This window comes from Xyrauchen texanus, chromosome 33, assembly GCF_025860055.1.
Source record: "Xyrauchen texanus isolate HMW12.3.18 chromosome 33, RBS_HiC_50CHRs, whole genome shotgun sequence".
Taxonomy (NCBI): domain Eukaryota; kingdom Metazoa; phylum Chordata; class Actinopteri; order Cypriniformes; family Catostomidae; genus Xyrauchen; species Xyrauchen texanus.
In genome coordinates, this window is record NC_068308.1 from 9914891 (window position 1) to 9927320 (window position 12430).

General features: G+C 38.4%; 1 protein-coding gene across 1 annotated transcript in view; it reads right to left on the minus strand.

Annotated features, from left to right (window-relative positions):
• LOC127627196 (phosphatidylcholine:ceramide cholinephosphotransferase 1-like) overlaps positions 1 to 11619 on the minus strand; it is a 51567-nt gene extending 39948 nt beyond the window's left edge. Inside the window, exon 1 of the mRNA XM_052103480.1 lies at positions 11458 to 11619. The gene's annotated coding sequence lies outside the window, so the exon portion shown is untranslated. The remainder of the gene's footprint in view (positions 1 to 11457) is intronic.
• Positions 11620 to 12430: the final 811 nt, after the last annotated feature.

Sequence of the window (12430 nt, forward strand, 5' to 3'; positions counted from 1 at the left end):
AGAAGCCCTTGTGACTGTGGAATGATGCTGAATGTGGGTTCAGGGGTGTCCCGAGAGAAAATTTTGAAAACATTTGTATATGTTCATTAAAGTGAGAGACTAGTCTACCAACTAGTAATTTTAGTCTTTCCTTATCCATTCCAGACATCTAATTAATTTTCACAAAATTAGAACAGAAATCGATTTGTTTATTATTAAAGGCTCGTAACATGCTGATTAATAAAGATACATTTAGAAGGGAAAAACGTTATGGTCTAAAAGGTGCTTTGAAACCATGTTAACTCATGAAAAGAGGCAACGAGTGCGGAGCTGGCAGGGAAGAAATGATGCATGTTTGTTGCTAAAGAACAATATTCATGATTACAGTGCAGAAAGATCAGAGCTGTTGTCCACATCACTGTTGCTCTGTCACGCTCTTCACTAGAGACGATGAGAGGGTGCAACCATTGTCATGAAGTCTTGCGGTGCAGATGGAATCAATCCGGTGTCCAACGTAACCTAATTGTTAGCAAGGCAGCTAGCATTAGCAAGTTCATCCAGTCTGACTCTGCGTTACCACTGGCGCATTGTGAGCGAAGCTGAGAGCGTTTTCAATTCATTCCTATGAAAGCCGACTGGCATGCTAGCAAGGTGGATCGTAGGATTGGCAGCGGTGGGGAGCAAGCTCTCTCCTAGCGCTGTGAGCGCCTTTTAGTGGATTTCGTCAGCCGCAGTGGAAACGCAGCCGGAGAAATCCGAACTGCTTGCGTTTTAGCGACAAGCAGTAAATATCGAAAATTCGTCAAAAGCTTATCGTGGATTTTCTTTATCGTGATATATATCAATATCGTTTTATCGCCTAGCCCTAGAAAGTGGTAATAAATTCTCAATACTAAATTAAATAAATTAATATATTTTACATGAAAGGATGAGACTGTTTGTTTTAATACCCCTGTAAATCAAATTCAGGGGCAAATATTGTTAATTTCTGACACACAACTACAAAAGTGAGCATAGATTATTAACTAAATTAAGTTTAGACCAAATGCTGTTGTATTAGCTCATTTTAAAGAAGTTAACGGAGCAAAAGGTAAAATCACGTTCAGTAAACACCATCCATTAAGTCTGAATCCATTTAACATTTCATAGCAATGTGATCAAATTGACAAAAGTGCTTAATGTCATTTAGACTTCACACAATATCATTATGTTGTCATCTCAAACATAAATGAATTAAGTTGATTTCAGTAGAGCTGCTTTCCATTTTGTTCAGTGCACTAGATTTGTAGAGTGCACTAGATGTAATGATCAACAAAAAAGGTCTACGGAAGTTGAGTCATTTGCTTGAAATAGACACCATGTTAGATTAAATCTCTTAACCCCATGGATTTCAAAATGTACCAAATACTGGGATGAGATATGTCAAGTTAAATGTTCTATTAAGAAGCTAGGTCAGAACAAGACTGCCAACACCACAGCGGAGGGGGTAAAAAACAGGCCACAATAGGTCCATTGAGTGTATGAATCACTCTCTGTCTTCCTCAAACTCCTCAACACACACATATAATTCCCGCATTCACATGGACTAACACAAGTGCAAAATAAAAACGACTTTGTCGGGGCTATGACTGGCTTTACAGGAAGATGAAACACAGACCAACAAACCAATTTGGAGTGCACGGAGGTCACGTATTCGAATACGGTGTTAAGACATCCGTCATTTAAAAAAAGAAATAATCTGTTAGTTTACATAAAAATCAACCCCTGGGACATATAGTAAAAATGGATGTAGCTACAGAAACACCCAACTATCAAGTCCTTCCTAAAGCAAATTCCAGGATGTTTGGATTGTGTGTTTATGTTTCTTCTCCATGTTGGTTCTTCTACTTGACCTCAGCTACTGTGAGACACAAATTCAATTGAACTGAGAATAACTGAGGAACCTACAATGTCTATCTGGTTTGATTACCCCTTTTTCTAATCTTCTTGTACACAAGAGGGATTTTCCATTGTCCAATCCTTTAATAGGCCCTTTCCCAGCTACAGTCCTGTACTTTTCCTTTAGTAACTTTCTAGATGAGATCTCTTACGAGGAACAGAACACCCAAGGATATTTTTCCCCCATTGCATTTGCAATGCCAAAAGTTACTACCGTAGTGACGTAATGTAATATCTGAATTTATTTTCCTGACACGGTTGGAATGCGCAATTCAATACAAGCAAAAACAACTAAATCAACAACGTCGACAGAGGACTCGGGATTAGAGTTACACTTTTGTTAGGGCTGTTTTACACTAGCTTTGGCTGCATTTGAAAACGCTGGCAGCTGCCTAATCAGTGAATGGTATAAACCACAGCGTTTTGGGATGAATGGAACTCTAAAGGAAACTAGTCTCTATTTAATCTTACCTCAGCCCTAGAAGGCAGCATTTTCTCATTTCTCATATAGCATATACAATCACCTAAAGGATTATTAGGAACACCATACTAATACTGTGTTTGACCCCCTTTCGCCTTCAGAACTGCCTTAATTCTACGTGGCATTGATTCAACAAGGTGCTGAAAGCATTCTTTAGAAATGTTGGCCCATATTGATAGGATAGCATCTTGCAGTTGATGGAGATTTGTGGGATGCACATCCAGGGCACGAAGCTCCCGTTCCACCACATCCCAAAGATGCTCTATTGGGTTGAGATCTGGTGACTGTGGGGGCCATTTTAGTACAGTGAACTCATTGTCATGTTCAAGAAACCAATTTGAAATGATTCGAGCTTTGTGACATGGTGCATTATCTTGCTGGAAGTAGCCATCAGAGGATGGGTACATGGTGGCCATAAAGGGATGGACATGGTCAGAAACAATGCTCAGGTAGGCCGTGGCATTTAAACGATGCCCAATTGGCACTAAGGGGCCTAAAGTGTGCCAAGAAAACATCCCACACACCATTACACCACCACCACCAGCCTGCACAGTGGTAACAAGGCATGATGGATCCATGTTCTCATTCTGTTTACGCCAAATTCTGACTCTACCATCTGAATGTCTCAACAGAAATCGAGACTCATCAGACCAGGCAACATTTTTCCAGTCTTCAACTGTCCAATTTTGGTGAGCTCTTGCAAATTGTAGCCTCTTTTTCCTATTTGTAGTGGAGATGAGTGGTACCGGTGGGGTCTTCTGCGGTTGTAGCCCATCCGCCTCAAGGTTGTGCGTGTTGTGGCTTCACAAATGCTTTGCTGCATACCTCGGTTGTAACGAGTGGTTATTTCAGGCAAAGTTGCTCTTCTATCAGCTTGAATCAGTCGGCCCATTCTCCTCTGACCTCTAGCATCAACAAGGCATTTTCGCCCACAGGACTGCCGCATACTGGATGTTTTTCCCTTTTCACACCATTCTTTGTAAACCCTAGAAATGGTTTTGCGTGAAAATCCCAGTAACTGAGCAGATTGTGAAACACTCAGACCGGCCCGTCTGGCATGAACAGCCATGCCACGCTTAAAATTGCTTAAATCACCTTTCTTTCCAATTCTGACATTCAGTTTGGAGTTCAGGAGATTGTCTTGACCAGGACCACACCCCTAAATGCATTGAAGCAACTGCCATGTGATTGGTTGATTAGACAATTGCATTAATGAGAAATTGAACAGGTGTTCCTAATAATCCTTTAGGTGAGTGTATAATATATTCACTTCCAGCACATGTACAATCAGCACTGGTTGTGTGCCAGGGATGTGTGCTCTCCACACTACTCTTCTCCCTGTATACCAATGGATGGTAGCAGTTGAGTCATTCAGGTACCTGGGCACTACCATCTCACAAGACCTGACGTGAGAGACCCACACTGACTCCATTGTGAAAAAGGCCCAGCAGAGGTTGTACTTCCTTCGCCAGCTGAGGAAGTTCAACCTGCCACAGGTGCTGCTGATACAGTTCTACTCTGCAGTCACTGAGTCTGTCCTCTGCACTTCAATAACTGTCTGGTTTGGTTCAGACTGCTGAGTGGATTACTGGTTGCCTCCTGCCCTCCATTCAAGAACTATACACTTCCAGAGTGAGTTAAAAGGCTGTAAAAATCACTATGGACCCCACTCACCCAGCCCACTACCTTTTTGAACTATTGCCTTATGGGCGGCACTACAGAGCACCAGAACCATCAGACACAAGAACAGTTTTTTCCAATCAGGCTATTCATCTTATGAACAGTTAAAACTGCCCCATTGAGCAATAATTATGAGCAATACACAGTTTAGTCTTTTTATATTTATCCAACATAATTATCCCAACTTTCCTGCCATACATTCTCTTACATCTGCATGTAACAGGTTTGTATTTGTACAGTACACACATTCTATATATGCGCGCGTGTCTTATTTTGTATTTCTATATATACTTATATTTTAATTTGCATTCTATTTTTTTATATTATATATTTTATAAAATTCCTTGTACGTGTAAGCATAATTGGCAATTAAGATCATTCTGAGATTATATATATATATATATATACACACACACACACACACACACACACACACACACAATCTGTCTGTCAACAATTTTTGGACAAATTACTCGTGTCATGCACAAAATAAATGTCCCAAAAGTATTTCCAAAACTATAGTTTGCTAATATTAATTATGTGGAGGGGTTAAAAAAATTGTATGACTTCAAACTAAGTGAATGTAAACTTCTATCTTCATATATATATATATATATGGGGGTGCTTTTCTGCAGGAGGGACTGGTGCACTTCACAAAATAGATGGCATCATGAGGAAGGAGAATTATGTGGCTAAATTGAAGCAACATCTCAAGACATCAACCAGGAAGTTAAATCTCGGTCGCAAATGGGTCTTCCAAATGGACAATGACACCAAGCACACCTCCAATGTTGTGACAAAATGGCTTAAGGACAACAAAGTCAAGGTATTGTAGCTGCCATCACAAAGCCCTGACCTCAATCCAATAGAAAAATTGTGGGCAGAAGCGTGTGCGAGCAAGGAGACCTACAAACCTGACTCAGTTACACCAGCTCTGTCTGGATGAAAGGGCCTAAATTCCAGCAACTTATTGTGAGAAGTTTGTAGAAGGCTATCCAAAATGTTTGGCCTAAGTTAAACAATTTAAAGGCAATGCTACCAAATACTAACAAAGTGTATGTAAACATCTGAACCACTGGGAGTGTGATGAAAGAAATAAAAGCTGAAATATAGAATTCTCTACTATTATTCTGACAAACATTGTGCCACATTTCAGTCTGATGTTGTTGACTAGTATTCTTGTTGTTATTATTATTATTATTATTATTATAATAAACTTTCCTAAATAAACTCCATATATTCTCAAAACAATGCAACAAAGGAAATAATAAATGGGGGAAAAAAAAATCCAATGGAAACAAACAATGCATAAGGCTCTTAATGATTTAATGCAAAATGTATACAGGTTGTCAAATTTATGCTGGTTTAACGTGTCTACCAGTATATCGCCCTCCCCTACATGGAGTAAGGAGTGGCAAACCTGGTGTCGAATTAATAAAATGGAGGTGTTGGTTAGAGCTACTTTGACTTATAAAAAGCACTCAAACATTTTGAGTTTGTTATTCACAAGAAGCATCTGATGGCGTGGACCATGCCTTGCAAAAAAGAGATCTCAGAAGACCTACGATCAAGAATTGTTGCTTTGCATAAAGCTGGAAAGGGTTACAAAATCATCTCGAAGTGCATAGTTAGACAAATTGTCTATAAATGGAGACGATTTATTACTGTGGCTACTCTCCCTAGAAGTTGCCATCCAGCCAAGATGCACACCGCAGAATTCTCTATGAGGTAAAAATAAAATAAAAAAGAATGACAGCTAAAGACTTCACTGGAATCATTGGAAGTGGTTAATATCTCGGTTCATGAGTCTACTGCTACTGCTTTCCAACAAAAACATTGCTGTACACCTTAAGTTTGCTAAAGACCACCTTGACAATCCAAAATGCTATTGGGAAAATGTTTTGTGGACTGATGAAATTGATGAATTGATTTCTTTGGGAAAAACACGCAATACTATGTATGGCGTAAAAAAAAAATCTCCAAAAGTTCTGTAAGGAAGAATGGTCCAATATTCCTTCTGAACATTGTGCAGGTCTAATGCGCACCTGAAAAGCTTGGTTAAGGTTATTGCTGACAAAGGAGGATTGACAAGTTATTAAATCCAAGGGTTCACTTACTTTTTCCACAGCACTGTGAATGTTTAATGGGATGTGTTCAATATAGACATTAAAGATAATAATTGTCGGTGTGTTGTTAGCTTAAGCACATTGTGTTTGTCTATACTTGTGACTTTGATGAAGATGAGATCACATTTTATAATCAATCATATATATATATACAGTGAGGAAAATAAGTATTTGAACACCCTGCTATTTTGCAAGTTCTCCCACTTGGAAATCATGGAGGGGTCTGAAATTGTCATCGTAGGTGCATGTCCACTGTGAGAGACATAATCTAAAAAAAAATCCAGAAATCACAATATATGATTTTTAACTATTTATTTGTATGATACAGCTGCAAATAAGTATTTGAACACCTGTCTATCAGCTAGAATTCTGACCCTCAAAGACCTGTTAGTCTGCCTTTAAAATGTCCACCTCCACTCCATTTATTATCCTAAATTAGATGCACCTGTTTGAGGTCGTTAGCTGCATAAAGACACCTGTCCACCCCATACAATCAGTAAGAATCCAACTACTAACATGGCCAAGACCAAAGAGCTGTCCAAAGACACTAGAGACAAAATTGTACACCTCCACAAGGCTGGAAAGGGCTACGGGAAATTGCCAAGCAGCTTGGTGAAAAAAGGTCCACTGTTGGAGCAATCATTAGAAAATGGAAGAAGCTAAACATGACTGTCAATCTCCCTCGGACTGGGGCTCCATGCAAGATCTCACCTCGTGGGGTCTCAATGATCCTAAGAAAGGTGAGAAATCAGCCCAGAACTACACGGGAGGAGCTGGTCAATGACCTGAAAAGAGCTGGGACCACCGCTTCCAAGGTTACTGTTGGTAATACACTAAGACGTCATGGTTTGAAATCATGCATGGCACGGAAGGTTCCCCTGCTTAAACCAGCACATGTCAAGGCCTGTCTTAAGTTTGCCAATGACCATTTGGATGATCCAGAGGAGTCATGGGAGAAAGTCATGTGGTCAGATGAGACCAAAATAGAACTTTTTGGTCATAATTCCACTAACCGTGTTTGGAAGAAGAAGAATGATGAGTACCATCCCAAGAACACCATCCCTACTGTGAAGCAAGGGGGTGGTAGCATCATGCTTTGGGGGTGTTTTTCTGCACATGGGACAGGGTGACTGCACTGTATTAAGGAGAGGATGACTGGGGCCATGTATTGCGAGAATTTGGGGAACAACCTCCTTCCCTCAGTTAGAGCATTGAAGATGGGTCGAGGCTGGGTCTTCCAACATGACAATGACCCGAAGCACACAGCCAGGATAACCAAGGAGTGGCTCTGTAAGAAGCATATCAAGGTTCTGGCGTGGCCTAGCCAGTCTCCAGACCTAAACCCAATAGAGAATCTTTGGAGGGAGCTCAAACTCCGTGTTTCTCAGCGACAGCCCAGAAACCTGACTGATCTAGAGAAGATCTGTGTGGAGGAGTGGGCCAAAATCCCTCCTGCAGTGTGTGCAAACCTGGTGAAAAACTACAGGAAATGTTTGACCTCTGTAATTGCAAACAAAGGCTACTGTACCAAATATTAACATTGATTTTCTCAGGTGTTCAAATACTTATTTGCAGCTGTATCATACAAATAAATAGTTAAAAAATCATACATTGTGATTTCTGGATTTTTTTTTTTTCGATTATGTCTCTCACAGTGGACATGCACCTACGATGACAATTTCAGACCACTCCATGATTTCTAAGTGGGAGAACTTGCAAAATAGCAGGGTGTTCAAATACTTATTTTCCTCACTGTATATCACACACTTTTATTTTCCATGGAATAAAGCAAGTGTTTTGTTTCATTTGACAAAGTGTTGTTAAAAACTGATTTAGAACAATTTTAAGAGAGTTATAATAAATGGTACTTACCAAAAATACAAAAAAAAAATCATACAAGTTTAGAATTTTTGTTTAGTAGCCTATGTAGTAAGTACTTATTTACGCTTTCTCAAATGAACTACAAGAATCGTTAAGGAACCGGAATCAGATAAAAAACATGAAATTCCTCTTGTCATTTCAACAGAATTGTTTAGATGTTCACTGTCCTTGAACACAACAAATTGTGAAAAATAGTGAACAAGAAAAATGAAGGTCAAACAGTATTGATTGGAGAACAGGACTCCCAGTTCAGTAAAGAACCAGGAAGACAGATGTCCAAGATGTTATTTCACATCACCTAAATAAATGTTGGTCTCCACTATCAGAAGGAAGCAACAGTTAAACAAAGGAAACATTGCTTGCAAGGGGCAAATGTCATGCAGTAAAATACTGCATAGCAAGGAAAATCCTTTAGGCTTTAAACATTTCTCATTGACATTTATAAGTTTCTTGATCTCCATTACAGTATCAAGACATCCCTTCTAAAATGACTATAAACAACCACATGGAATAAATGGGTTTCATTATTGATCCGGCTGAAGAATATTCCATAATGTACTTCCAATCTAATGCAAATTTCTTATTAACCAGCAGTATAAAGACTGGCAAGATATTATAAACGCAAAATGTCAACAAGTGTCATTAAAATCAAACTCATAGCACACATATGCTCATCTATGAGATCCTTTCATCTGGAAAGCATCACAATCTAATTAACATCTTAAAAAGATCAGATTTACAGAAATTTTTAATCCTAATTATCACAAAGACATCTTCTGAATGTCTTATTGACATCCAAGACATACTTATATTGCATACATCTTATAGACTTATTGCAGATGTGCAAACAACATAAAGTCATCCAGATGTAAACACACACACATCAAATAGACATCTGGGTGATGTATGTGTGCTATCACCAAGGAGCTTGGTCTGAAGCATCTCTGTTCACTTGCATTCAAACTGATTCAAACAGCTCTCCATGTTGACCGTTCCAAGATGCCGCCAGAGTTGACGTATCCAAACCAGCTGGATGAGGCATCCAGGTATGAATATCTATGCTCCTATGTTGTAAACAACACTGCGCTTCTGTATTCCGTGAACTTGCCAATGCGCTTATGTCAAGTGAGAGAATGAGTGAACTCGACCCTTGTGATTTTTTTGGTAATTTTTTTTTACATTGACAAAAATATAAGGGAATGTTTTCTCCCTTTAAAAAAATTAAAAATGAAATTTTCTCGAAGTCGAAAGTCAGGGCTCCAGACTGCGACTAAAATGGTCGCAAATGCTAGCAAAAATAATTGATTGTGACAATAATTTAAAATCTAGTCGGCATTGGCGACAGTCGGGGTGCGCACAAGTGTGTTTTTAAATTTCTAAAACATCGAAAACGTTCTTTTCATATTTCTAAATGGTGCAGGACGTTATTACTCTTTGATGCTGGTTAACAAAACCCTCATTTTAAAATACCACAATTATTTGCAATGAAAATAATCAGAAACTACACTAAAGGGAAAAGCTTCCCAAACTTAATCAATGAATAAATAACACAGTTTTAAATGACAAAGTCATAAAAATATTACCATTGAGCAAGTTTCTGCAACACAGATACAGATTGTGCTTCAAATAAAGATTGCCAGGAGGTAACTATCCATAGATAAACATCTCAACAGCACTACATTTTCCACAGTAAAAGTCTATATTAGGAGCATAGGTCTCCACATATTGTACATGTCTCATATTTTCCATAAACAGCTCTTGGTTATATGAGTGTCGACAGCCACAGCAGGGTGGCACATCACACAGAAGAAAAAAACATGCATGTGTGTATGAGGTATGAAAAGCCACAAACTGGAGGTTAAGTAAATTAAAATGGATATCATAAGTGGTCAAACTAGTTTATCATCGGTTTAATAAAACAATAAGGATAATTAATAGCAATTCAGGCATAAAACATTTACTGTGATTCTATCCAACAACAAAAAAAGATGCAATGAAAGTGAATGGTGTCTGAGGCTAACACGTTGTATGGGACTGGAACAACATGAGTGCAAGGAAAATATGACAATTTTAAGCCTGTAGCTGACAATGTGGGACTGAAGCCCTGCTGCTTGCCTTGTGTTTCCAGTGACTTCTACAGCACACACACACACACACACACACACACACACACACACACACACACACACACACACACACACACAATTACTCAGAGATCACCACAGGCTTCAGTCTTTCCACTAGCTAATAAATGTCTCCTGCATAATCCTAATTACATTTAGTCTTTAGTCATCTGAAAGAACGCCTGCATCGAAACCATCTAGATAAATATTTAATTATGCCAACCTGCAAAACCACACCCTTTAACTTTTCTTCTGGATTACGCAAATAATAAGGTTTGTCAGATGTCATATTTCAGTAAACAAATTACACATCTGAATATACCATATTATTTTAAGATAAAGGGGAGACCAAGGAAAGTTGTCACAAGGGCTACAAATGTCCAATAACACAAACATCTGTTTTAGGCACTAGGAAGAGTAATCAAGCTCAAAATCATGATCATGCCTAGAGACTGCGATGGCAAGATGTACAGTGAAAAAGGAGCTACATTTGGGTCCGTTTTCACCCAAAACCTTTTTGATCGCTTCAGAAGACATGGATTAAACCACTCAAGTCATATGGATTGCTTATATGCTGCCTTTATGTGCTTTTGGAGATTCCCATTATTGGTCACCATTCACTTGCATTGTATGGAACTACAGAGCTGAAATATTCTTCCCAAAATCTTCGCTTGTGTTCTCCAGAAGAAAGTAAGTCCTACATACTGGGTGAACTACTCCTTTAACAACTTTTCTCTACAACAGCCAAGCATAGTCCAGGAGGGGCCTAACATTTCCAGATATCTTTGCTATGATCTAATCAAAACGATATTAGGAGAGAATGAGCATCTCTTTTATCCTTCAAAGAAGTTGTACCGTTGTAGATCTTGTTTTGCTTGGATGCTAGTAGGCTAACATTTGGCATTACGGGAGATCTGGACATCCTTAAATGACCATATCGTCCTGCTATTGTTCCATAATAACATAAAGCATATTCACACAGAACACCAATGTCATGGCATGATTTCATCCCAAAATATGACTCCAACAGCTTTAAACGACCACATCTAGCATACAAAGCAATGGCATCAGAAAGCATTTAGATCAACAGAAAGTTGCGATGATCAACAGATGATGAAACGCAGTATCCACTGGAATCGCTGCTCTCGTTAGAACGTAACAACACTGGAACGTATGAACGCAGGCGGTTACATTTAAACGCGCATCATCTTGGTTATTACGGATACATTGTTTCATGCTGGAAACCTACCATGAGCGCTCCTCTGCATTAACCCACAGTATGAATGTGCATTGTGATTCATCTCGCAGATATCTATAAGAGTCTCTACTTTAACCAATTTATAGTTGAACGGAAATCTTAGTTTGGTGAAGTTGATGGATTTTTGGTAACGCAGACCTCCTCCAGTGGACGTTTCTAGTGGTTGTCATCGTCACCTTCAAGGCGGGGCGGCACCTCGTGTTTTAACCCTTGTGCATCCTTGTGGACATTTTTGGCTTTTTCAGTTTTGTTTTTTTGATAACTTTGTCTGTGTTAATGCTAACTGCATAAAATGTTCCACAGGTGTGAATTTTTATTGGAATTTTAATATTTCACCCTATTTTCTTTAAAAAAAAATATTTTTTGCACTAGTTACACAAAATACTCCCTCTTAGCGTCGTTTTGGACAAAAATGGCACATTGAAACCCATTAAAACTGCGATTTTTAATCCCAGTGCCATTTAACTATAAAATTATGCAATCTTGTTTAACATGCTTTCATTAACATGTTGGCAAGGCTTCAAAATTTACATTTTAAATATTTTTTACCAGATCGTGCCATTTTTTCAGGTTTTGCATATCATCGCTTTTGTTGTTGTTTTCTGCTGTTTTTGGCTTATGCATAATATAGAGCCAATTAGATTTATGAATATATAATTGTGTGAGTGTGTTGGTATGGATTTCAGAGTGTGGTTTGTATGTGTCTGAGGCTCTAATAATAAAAATAAAAAAATTCTGTTTAGCATTTATTAAATTGAAAATAATTATAATTATTATATTTTTATAAAAAAACAACAGTGGCATTATGTAAACAAACCGGCGTTTAAAGTGTTAAAATTCTGAAAATAAATGAATGTTTGGTAATTATGATTAGAACTGATGCTGGTTAAAATATAAGTCAGTGAAAGTAGAAAAAATATTATTCTATAATATTTTTATGACACTTTTTTGACATGGCCATTTT